General features: G+C 49.5%; 1 protein-coding gene across 1 annotated transcript in view; it reads left to right on the top strand.

The window, feature by feature from the left end:
* The first annotated feature begins 5,817 nt into the window (after positions 1–5,817).
* SURF4 (surfeit 4) overlaps positions 5,818–9,999 on the top strand; it is a 64,766-nt gene continuing 60,584 nt past the window's right edge. Inside the window, exon 1 of the mRNA XM_063931142.1 lies at positions 5,818–6,014. The gene's annotated coding sequence lies outside the window, so the exon portion shown is untranslated. The remainder of the gene's footprint in view (positions 6,015–9,999) is intronic.

The following is a 9,999-nucleotide window of genomic DNA, read 5'->3' as shown; positions in this document are numbered from 1 at the left end:
TATGGGCCGCAATGCGCTTGCGCGTCGTACGGGTACAAAGCCCGTTGTGGTTGTGCACAGGTTGTAGCGAAGTTTTCCTCCGCACTAACGGCCGCAAGAAGACTGACAGGAAGGGGGCGTTACTGGGTGTCAACTGACCATTTTCAGGGAGTGTTTGTAAAAACGCAGCCATGTCTGAAAAAATGCAGGTGTGGCTGGGCGTTCGCTGGGCGGGTGTGTGACGTCAAATCCGGATACGAATAAGCTGAAGTGATCGCAAGCGCTGAGTAGGTTCAGAGCTACTCAGAAACTGCACAAACTGTTTTTGTAGAGCTCGGCTACACACGCGTTCGCACTTCTGCTAAGCTAAAATCCACTCCCCAGTGGGCGGCGGCATAGCGTTTGCACGGCTGCTAAAACTAGCTAGTGAGCGATCAACTCGGAATGACCCCCTATGTCCATTAGAATGAGGGGGCAATGCTGCTACGACAGTGGGAAATTCAGTAATCATTCTCATTGCGCCCAGACCTTGCAGCACTCCAATGGAACATACATGTTACTTAAAATCTTCCGTTGCATCAAGTGGTGGGTCAGTGTATGTAATAAACAGAATCATAAGCACAGACTTGGCTGCAGCTAGTATTATAGCACATAAAGGAGCGTGGATGGGGTGCAGGGCTGTTTACCTGGCAGGTGGCAAGGAACGTAGATACACACATTTGGTGTATAACATCCTATGTCCATGACACATTTCCTGATAAACTTTCTATTCTCTGGCTCTCTACCCCCAGGGCATATGCACACACCCATTATATAAAAGAACCAGCTGTTTGCACAAGAAAGCCGTGCCAAGAGCAGGCTCCTGGGGGAGGGGGTAACTGTATAAACAGGACGCAGCGGAGGGAGCAGGCTGATTCTGATCTTATCAGCGCATGTATTAATAGTGATTGAGTGGCACACAGGTGTGGGATCTATTATAAGGGAGACCTCAGACTTCGGGTATTCCAGATATGGGGCTCGTGGCTGAGTTGAGCATGTACCAATTTCATGAGCGCATCCAGAACTGAGGGGGACATTTACTAAGCAGTGATAAGAGCGGAGAAGTGAGCCAGTGGAGAAGTTACCCCATCAACCAATCAGCAGCTCTATATAATTCTATAATATGCAAATTATATATGTTACTTCAGTGCTGATTGGTTGCCAAGGGCAACTTCTCCACTGACTCACTTCTCCGCTCATAACACTGCTTAGTAAACGTCCCCCTGAGCGCACAAGTAGGTGTACCGCAGGGTCCTGCGCAATTCCATCACATCTACACTTACAAATGGCGTGACTGGGCTATAACAGGGCGTTCTCGCATATGCGGCGCAAGTTAGATGTAAGTGAAATATGCCTGCTTGGAGGCGGATCTTTATCAACTCGCGTAGGGCAGGTGCATGCAGGCAGCGCTGTATCACGGTGACTTTCTGCCCTGTGCCAGACACGCCCACCAAACATGTGATGTCAAAACCAAGTGGGCGGGGCCACTGACACCAGGAAGACAGACCTAGATGCAGAGGACACTCCTAGATGCTCATACGCCTCTAGTGACGGCCCTGCACGTAGGCACTGACGTTCATGATGACTAGTAGCAAGCCTAGGGCATAGATAGGGGTCAAGCACACTGCAGGATGGTTATGTAGATTCAGAGCAACATATGCCCGATTCTTCAGCAGCTTCAAGATGTTTTTCTGTCATTTGAGGCACCATACACAAAATTATAATTATTAATATACCCCTCTGACCACAGAGAAAATTTAAAACCCATTACTATCATTGTCCTTTATTTACATGGCGCCACAAGAGATCCGCAGCGCCCAGTTACAGAGTACATAAACAAATATGCAAAACAAGAAAACAGTGACTTACAGTCTAAGACAATACAGGACAGGTACAGGGTATATAAACATGGCTACATCAGCAGATGTCACTGAAAGAAGTCTCAGGGTGGCAGAAAACCACAAGATTTGGTGTCGACGAAGGGAGTAAGGTTTTATTGCCTATGTCACTGCATGGGAAAACAAAAGTCTTCAGAAAAATGGGGACAAGTAATCCTGACCTGGCTGTGATGGGACCTGCGGGTTTGGGACCTGAGTTGGACGTATCTGCGGACACTTTTTCTTTCGCCAGCGGCAGGCTGCTTGATACTTTATGCTAACGAGAGTATCCGCCCATCTATGCTGATTATCCATCCGCCAATATGCAGAAGGTCGCACCCACCCACTGTTTTTTCCATCAGCAGTCATCGATAGTACCCAGGCATACACCCACTTCACATCAGGTGCAAAGATCCGTCAGATACATGTGTCCCATCTGCCTCTGCAGGCTATGAAGGAACACGGACGTCTGCTCGTATCTAACAGATGGGTCTGTTACATGCAGCCGCACAGTAACCGAACTCAGACAGAGCCGCCACTGCCCCCCCCCCCCCCCCCCCCCACACTACCTGCTACCACCTTGCTAACCTCTTCAACTTATCACTCTCTACTGGCATTTTTTCCTCACCGTTCAAACACGCTCTTATCTCACCTATTCTTAAAAAAAATATCATTGACCCCTCCTCACTAGCTACCGCTTCATTTCTCTTCTCCCTTTCACCTCCAAATTATTTGGTCAGCATGTCTACAGCCATCGCACCAGCTATCTCTCTGTCAACTCCATCCTTGATACTCTCCAATCTGGTTTTCGACCACTTCACTCCACTGAAACCGCACTGGTCAAACTCGCCAATAACCGGCTGTCGACCAAATCCAAAATCCACTTCTCCCTGCTCATCCTCCGGGGTCTCTCTACGGCCTTCAACGCTGTGGATCACTCTCTCCTTCTCTGCACCCCCCCCCCCCCCAACCCTACCCCCTCCCAACATTCCTGTTGATGTCCTGCAGGGTTCTGTCCTCATCCCTCTACTGTTCTCCCTGTACACCTCCTCCCTGGGAGAACTCATCAGTTCATTCGGCCTCTAATACCACCTCTATGCAGACGTATAATATATATATTATAGGTATCCTGGTTACTTTATCTCAAGCTCGAATGCAAGATTCCTCCTGTGCTGCCCCCTTTCACAGGAACGATCTCCCTCACTCTATCAGACACTCCCCGACCCTGCAGAGCTTCAAACAGTCACTGAAAATCCACTTCATCAAAGCATACCCTTCCACCACATAATCTTGTCCCTACACAGGTCACCCCACCCTTCTGCCTTAGACATCACTACCTCTCTTAACTCCAGTTCTCAGGCTCACGCCTCACACCAGCTCACGCCTAATGTCATCTATCTCCCCTTCCCCTTAGATTGTAAGCTGCTAGGAGCAGGGTCCTCTGCCCATCTGTTCTCACAGCCCTCTTTACCTACTCTGTGGCGCCATACTCCACACGCTTGTAGCTGGTCATCTCCTGCAGCTTCTTTAACTTGCCAGATGCGCCGTCGCTACGGTATACAGGTTGCAACCCACGCCGAATATACTCGCTCGCATCCTTTGTTTCCCATTTGTATTGTACTGAGTACTGTGGTTTTACGTATTATGTACTGCTATGCTTTGTTTACTGTACTATTCTATTTACCCTGTACTGTCTTTTTGTTTGCTGAATGTACGGCGCTGCGGACCACTTGTGACACCCTATAACTAAAATGTAATAATAATAATAATATTACATTCACATGTGTGCTGCACTTTTACTGCCATCAAAATGTATAATAGGATTATTTCCAGGGGCAAATAATGAAATAATGTCGCCAGAACCAGCAATGACAGTGTACAACCCCTTTCCTCCGACTAGCCAGGCTTGTGTGCAGCTATATATACTCATATACGTATACATATACTTACTTGGCTTACCTGGTAACCCCAATAACCCCATAGCTCCTGCTCCAGTACCCACAATCCCCAAAGTGTATATATATATATATATATATATATATATATACACTGCTCAAAAAAATAAAGGGATCACTAAAATAACACATCCTAGATCTGAATGAATGAAATATTATTATTAAATACTTTGTTCTTTACATAGTTGAATGTGCTGACAACAAAATCATTTAAAAATTATCAGTGGAAATCACATTTATTAACCCATGGAGGTCTGGATTTGGAGTCACCCTCAAAATTAAAGTGGAAAAATACACTACAGGCTGATCCAACTTTGATGTAATGTCCTTAAAACAAGTCAAAATGAGGCTCAGTAGTGTGTGTGGCCTCCACGTGCCTCTATGACCTCCCAACAACCCACACAAGTGGCTCAGGTAGTGCAGCTCATCCAGGATGGCACATCAATGCGAGCTGTGGCAAGAAGGTTTGCTGTGTCTGTCAGCGTAGTGTCCAGAGCATGGAGGCGCAACCAGGAGACAGGCCAGTACATCAGGAGACATGGAGGAGGCCGTAGGAGGGCAACAACCCAGCAGCAGGACCGTTACCTCCGCCTTTGTGCAAGGAGGAACAGGAGGAGCACTGCCAGAGCCCTGCAAAATGACCTCCAGCAAGCCACAAATGTGCATGTGTCTACTCAAACGATCAGAAACAGACTCCATGAGGGTGGTATGAGGGCCCGACGTCCACAGGTGGGGGTTGTGCTTACAGCCCAACACCGTGCAGGACGTTTGGCATTTGCCAGAGAACACCAAGATTGTCAAATTCGCCACTGGCGCCCTGTGCTCTTCACAGATGAAAGCAGGTTCTCACTGAGCACATGTGACAGACGTGACAGAGTCTGGAGACGCCAAGGAAAATGTTCTGCTGCCTGCAACATCCTCCAGCATGACCGGTTTGGCAGTGGGTCAGTAATGGTGTGGGGTGGCATTTCTTTGGGGGGCCGCACAGCCCTCCATGTGCTCGCCAGAGGTAGCCTGACTGCCATTAGGTACCGAGATGAGATCCTCAGACCCCTTGTGAGACCATATGCTGGTGCTGTTTGCCCTGGGTTCCTCCTAATGCAAGACAATGCTAGACCTCATGTGGCTGGAGTGTGTCAGCAGTTCCTGCAAGACAAAGGCATTGATGCTATGGACTGGCCCGCCCGTTCCCCAGACCTGAATCCAATTGAGCATATCTGGGACATCATGTCTCGCTCCATCCACCAACGCCATGTTGCACCACAGACTGTCCAGGAGTTGGCGGATGCTTTAGTCCAGGTCTGGGAGGAGATCCCTCAGGAGACCATCCGCCACCTCATCAGGAGCATGCCCAGGCATTGTAGGGAGGTCATACAGGCACGTGGAGGCCGCACACACTACTGAGCCTCATTTTGACTTGTTTTAAGGACATTACATCAAAGTTGGATCAGTCTGTAGTGTGTTTTTCCACTTTAATTTTGAGGGTGACTCCAAATCCAGACCTCCATGGGTTAATAAATGTGATTTCCATTGATAATTTTTGTGTGATTTTGTTGTCAGCACATTCAACTATGTAAAGAACAAAGTATTTAATAAGAATATTTCATTCATTCAGATCTAGGATGTGTTATTTTAGTGTTCCCTTTATTTTTTTGAGCAGTGTATATATATATATATATATATATATATATATATATATGGCAGCTGGTATATCTATCTATCTATCTATCTATCTATCTATCTATCTGGATGCTCTGTCAGCCCTGACTGATCTGTGGATCACTGTAGTCACTACGTCCTCTGGCTCCTCTATCTTCTTAAGCTGGGTATCTCAGTCTATTCTGTGTCCACGTTGACAGTGTGGGCAACTTCCCCTTACCTAACATGGACGGCGGATGGCCCGCAGCTATCCGTGACTACAACAATAAACGGTGAGCTGGGGCGCAGCCATTGGCGGAAGAGGAGTCGAGGTTTAGCAGCGCGTTAGGTTCCAGCCAATGGTAGCGAGATTTAGAGATGGCGCGTGGCAGCGGGACCACTCCCCCTCAGCTGCGGAGAGCCCTGTCTGATTGCGAGACGGACCGGACGGGCTCACTGACTGGCCGCACAGGAGGAGATGGCGCCCGGAGACCTGATGGGGCGGGCGGAGGAGCTGGCTGAGCAGGTAACGCCCGAAACCGAGCCGTTCGCTTCTCCGTACCGCTGCGGTAGCATTGTACTCTAACCGTTAGGCCATGTGACCCCTCTTATGTAATGGTACGGCCCATGTATCCCTCCGGCGAGTGTTGGTATGTTCCGCTTTGTATGGATTTGATAGTGATACATGGGAGATACCATGTCATGGGGAGGGAGCCTAAAGGTAACCCTAAGTAACTGGTCTAAGTCATTGCCACTCACTCTCCCAGCTGCTCTCCTGCACCAGGCTGTCTGATTACCTCCCTGCATGCAGCCATGGTTACAGTCTGTGTTCTCTGACAGGCAGGCCACCCTCCAACCTGTGGCTTTCCAGCTGATGTGGCACTACAAGTCCCAGCAAGCTCCTAGGACAGTAAGGGACTTGTAGTGCCACAGGTTGCTCTCACTGTACATCATGCATGTCATTTGTCCTCTCCGGAAACACACATGCATAATTTCTGCAACTGCAGAATTATGAGTACCCTGCTCACAGCGGTGTACCAGCCTGGTGCCACAAGTGGGTGTCGATGCCTCACCCTCAAGACCGTGCTATTCACAGGGGTTCGTGGAGGAGGGGCATTGACACCTGCTCAGCCTGTATTGGGGTGCGGTGAGTTGGGCTACCTGTCTTGCATGACTAGTCCATTCAAACTTCAGCTAGGGAAACTAGACGCTACCCTCACGAGTCACCCCCAATGACCCTGTTTAATGGATGTCTCTGTTTTGCTCAACCGCTGGTGCTGGAACCTCTTAAGGGCCCCATACACTAGAACGATAATGCCAATTTCGGGCATTCGGGACAATATATCGGGTGAAATAGGCCATTTTGGAGGTGTATCGGATCCGATCCGATGCGCGTTCCCGTGAGGGTCGGATTGGCTCCCCTAGATCGTTAGTGCTGCACTCGTGATATGTCGGTTCCCGCAGGCATGGCTGGGATCGCATAAGATATATCGCCTGCAAAATGTACCAAATCGTATGGAACCACTCCCGGGAAGCTCCCGGGAGAGTTCAAGGGAAATCGCCTCCGACTTCAGCCTCAGACATATTGTTGTAGTGTATGTGGCCCTTAATTGTTCTTAGGCCAATCTACCGTAACTCCAGCATATTATGGGGTTTATTCATGAAGTAGTGAAAAGTATGGAGAAGTGATCCAGTGGAGTATTTGCCCATGGCAACCAATCAGCTACTACGTATAATTTTTATTTTATAAATGTTACCGCAGCAATGACTGGTTGCCATGGGCAACCTCTCCACTAGCTCCCATCTCCACTCGTTTCACTGCTTCATGAATAGACCCCAAAGTGAGAGAATCTCAGTCGGAGTAAGGTGCTGGAGGGTGAGGAGAACAGGGTATACACGTAAAACAGGTACATACAGGGTAGTCACATGCGTTTGTTTTAATGACAAATGTTTGTAGTGACTATACAGTTCAGGTGGCTTAATGGTCTTATTTTATCCCATGCAGTCACACTGCAGGCCACCCTCAGTCCGCCATCCTCCCAGAAAACAGTATCCTGTAGTTCAGAGGTTCTCAAACTCGGTCCTCGGGACCCCACACAATGCATGTTTTGCAGGTCTCCTCACAGAATCACAAGTTAAATAATTAGTTCCACCTGTGGACCTTTTAAAATGTGTCTGTGAGTAATTAACACACCTGTGCACCTGCTGGGTTACCTGCAAAACATGCACTGTGTGGGGTAATGAGGACTGAGTGTGCAGACCTATGCTGTAGTTGAAAATAAGAATTTACTCACCGGTAATTCTATTTCTCTGACGTCCTAGTGGATGCTGGGAACTCCGTAAGGACCATGGGGGATAGCGGCTCCGCAGGAGACTGGGCACAAAAGTAAAAGCTTTATGACTAGCTGGTGTGCACTGGCTCCTCCCCCTATGACCCTCCTCCAAGCCTCAGTTAGATTTTTGTGCCCGGCCGAGAAGGGTGCATGCTAGGTAGCTCTCCTGAGCTGCTTAGAGTAAAAGTTTAAATAGGTTTTTTATTTTCAGTGAGACCCGCTGGCAACAGGCTCACTGCATCGTGGGACTAAGGGGAGAAGAAGCGAACTCACCTGCATGCAGAGTGGATTGGGCTTCTTGGCTACTGGACATTCGCTCCAGAGGGACGATCACAGGCTCAGCTTGGATGGGTTCCGGAGCCGCGTCGCCGGCCCCCTTACAGAGCCAGAAGAGCGAAGAGGTCCGGAAAAATCGGCGGCAGAAGACGTTCCTGTCTTCAATAAGGTAGCGCACAGCACTGCAGCTGTGCGCCATTGCTCTCAGCACACTTCACACTCCGGTCACTGAGGGTGCAGGGCGCTGGGGGGGAGCGCCCTGAGACGCAATAAAACACGTTTTAAACCTTATATGGCTAAAGAAATGCATCACATATAGCTCCTGGGCTATATGGATGCATTTAACCCCTGCCAGTTTTCCTAAAAAAAGCGGGAGAAAAGGCCGCCGAAAAGGGGGCGGAGCCTATCTCCTCAGCACACAAGCGCCATTTTCCCTCACAGCTCCGCTGGAAGGACGGCTCCCTGACTCTCCCCTGCAGTCCTGCTACAGAATCAGGGTAAAACAAGAGAGGGGGGGCACTAATTGGCAGATAATACAAATACAGCAGCTATAGAAGGGAGAAACACTTATATAAGGTTATCCCTGTATATATATAGCGCTCTGGTGTGTGCTGGCAAACTCTCCCTCTGTCTCCCCAAAGGGCTCGTGGGGTCCTGTCCTCTATCAGAGCATTCCCTGTGTGTGTGCTGTGTGTCGGTACGATTGTGTCGACATGTATGAGGAGGAAAATGATGTGGAGGCGGAGCAATTGCCTGTAATAGTGATGTCACCCCCTAGGGAGTCGACACCTGACTGGATGGTCGTATGGAAGGAATTACGTGACAGTGTCAGCACTTTGCAAAAAACTGTTGACGACATGAGACAGCCGGCAAATCAGTGAGTGCCTGTCCAGGCGTCTCAAACACCGTCAGGGGCTCTAAAGCGCCCGTTACCTCAGATGGTCGACACAGACCCAGACACGGATACTGACTCCAGCGTCGACGGTGACGAGACAAACGTAATGTCCAGTAGGGCCACACGTTACATGATCACGGCAATGAAGGAGGCTTTGAACATTTCTGATACTACAAGTACCACAAAAAGGGGTATTATGTGGGGTGTGAAAAAACTACCCATAGTTTCTCTATCGTCCTAGTGGATGCTGGGGTTCCTGAAAGGACCATGGGGAATAGCGGCTCCGCAGGAGACAGGGCACAAAAAGTAAAGCTTTTCCAGATCAGGTGGTGTGCACTGGCTCCTCCCCCCATGACCCTCCTCCAGACTCCAGTTAGATTTTTGTGCCCGGCCGAGAAGGGTGCAATTCTAGGTGGCTCTCATAAAGAGCTGCTTAGAGAAAGTTTAGCTTAGGTTTTTTATTTTACAGTGATTCCTGCTGGCAACAGGATCACTGCAACGAGGGACAGAGGGGAGAAGAAGTGAACTCACCTGCGTGCAGGATGGATTGGCTTCTTGGCTACTGGACATCAGCTCCAGAGGGACGATCACAGGTACAGCCTGGATGGTCACCGGAGCCGCGCCGCCGGCCCCCTTGCAGATGCTGAAGTAAGAAGAGGTCCAGAATCGGCGGCTGAAGACTCCTGCAGTCTTCTAAAGGTAGCGCACAGCACTGCAGCTGTGCGCCATTTTCCTCTCAGCACACTTCACACGCAGTCACTGAGGGTGCAGGGCGCTGGGGGGGGGCGCCCTGGGAGGCAAATGAAAACCTATTAAAAGGCTAAATAATACCTCACATATAGCCCCCAGAGGCTATATGGAGATATTTAACCCCTGCCTGGATTCACAAAATAGCGGGAGACGAGCCCGCCGGAAAAGGGGCGGGGCCTATCTCCTCAGCACACGGCGCCATTTCCTCTCACAGCTCCGCTGGTCAGGACGGCTCCCAGGTCTCTCCCCTGCACTGC

Source organism: Pseudophryne corroboree, chromosome 6, assembly GCF_028390025.1.
Source record: "Pseudophryne corroboree isolate aPseCor3 chromosome 6, aPseCor3.hap2, whole genome shotgun sequence".
Lineage (NCBI taxonomy): Eukaryota > Metazoa > Chordata > Amphibia > Anura > Myobatrachidae > Pseudophryne > Pseudophryne corroboree.
The sequence above is the reverse complement of the archived record's forward strand: the minus strand, read 5'-3'. Positions and strand labels throughout refer to the sequence as shown.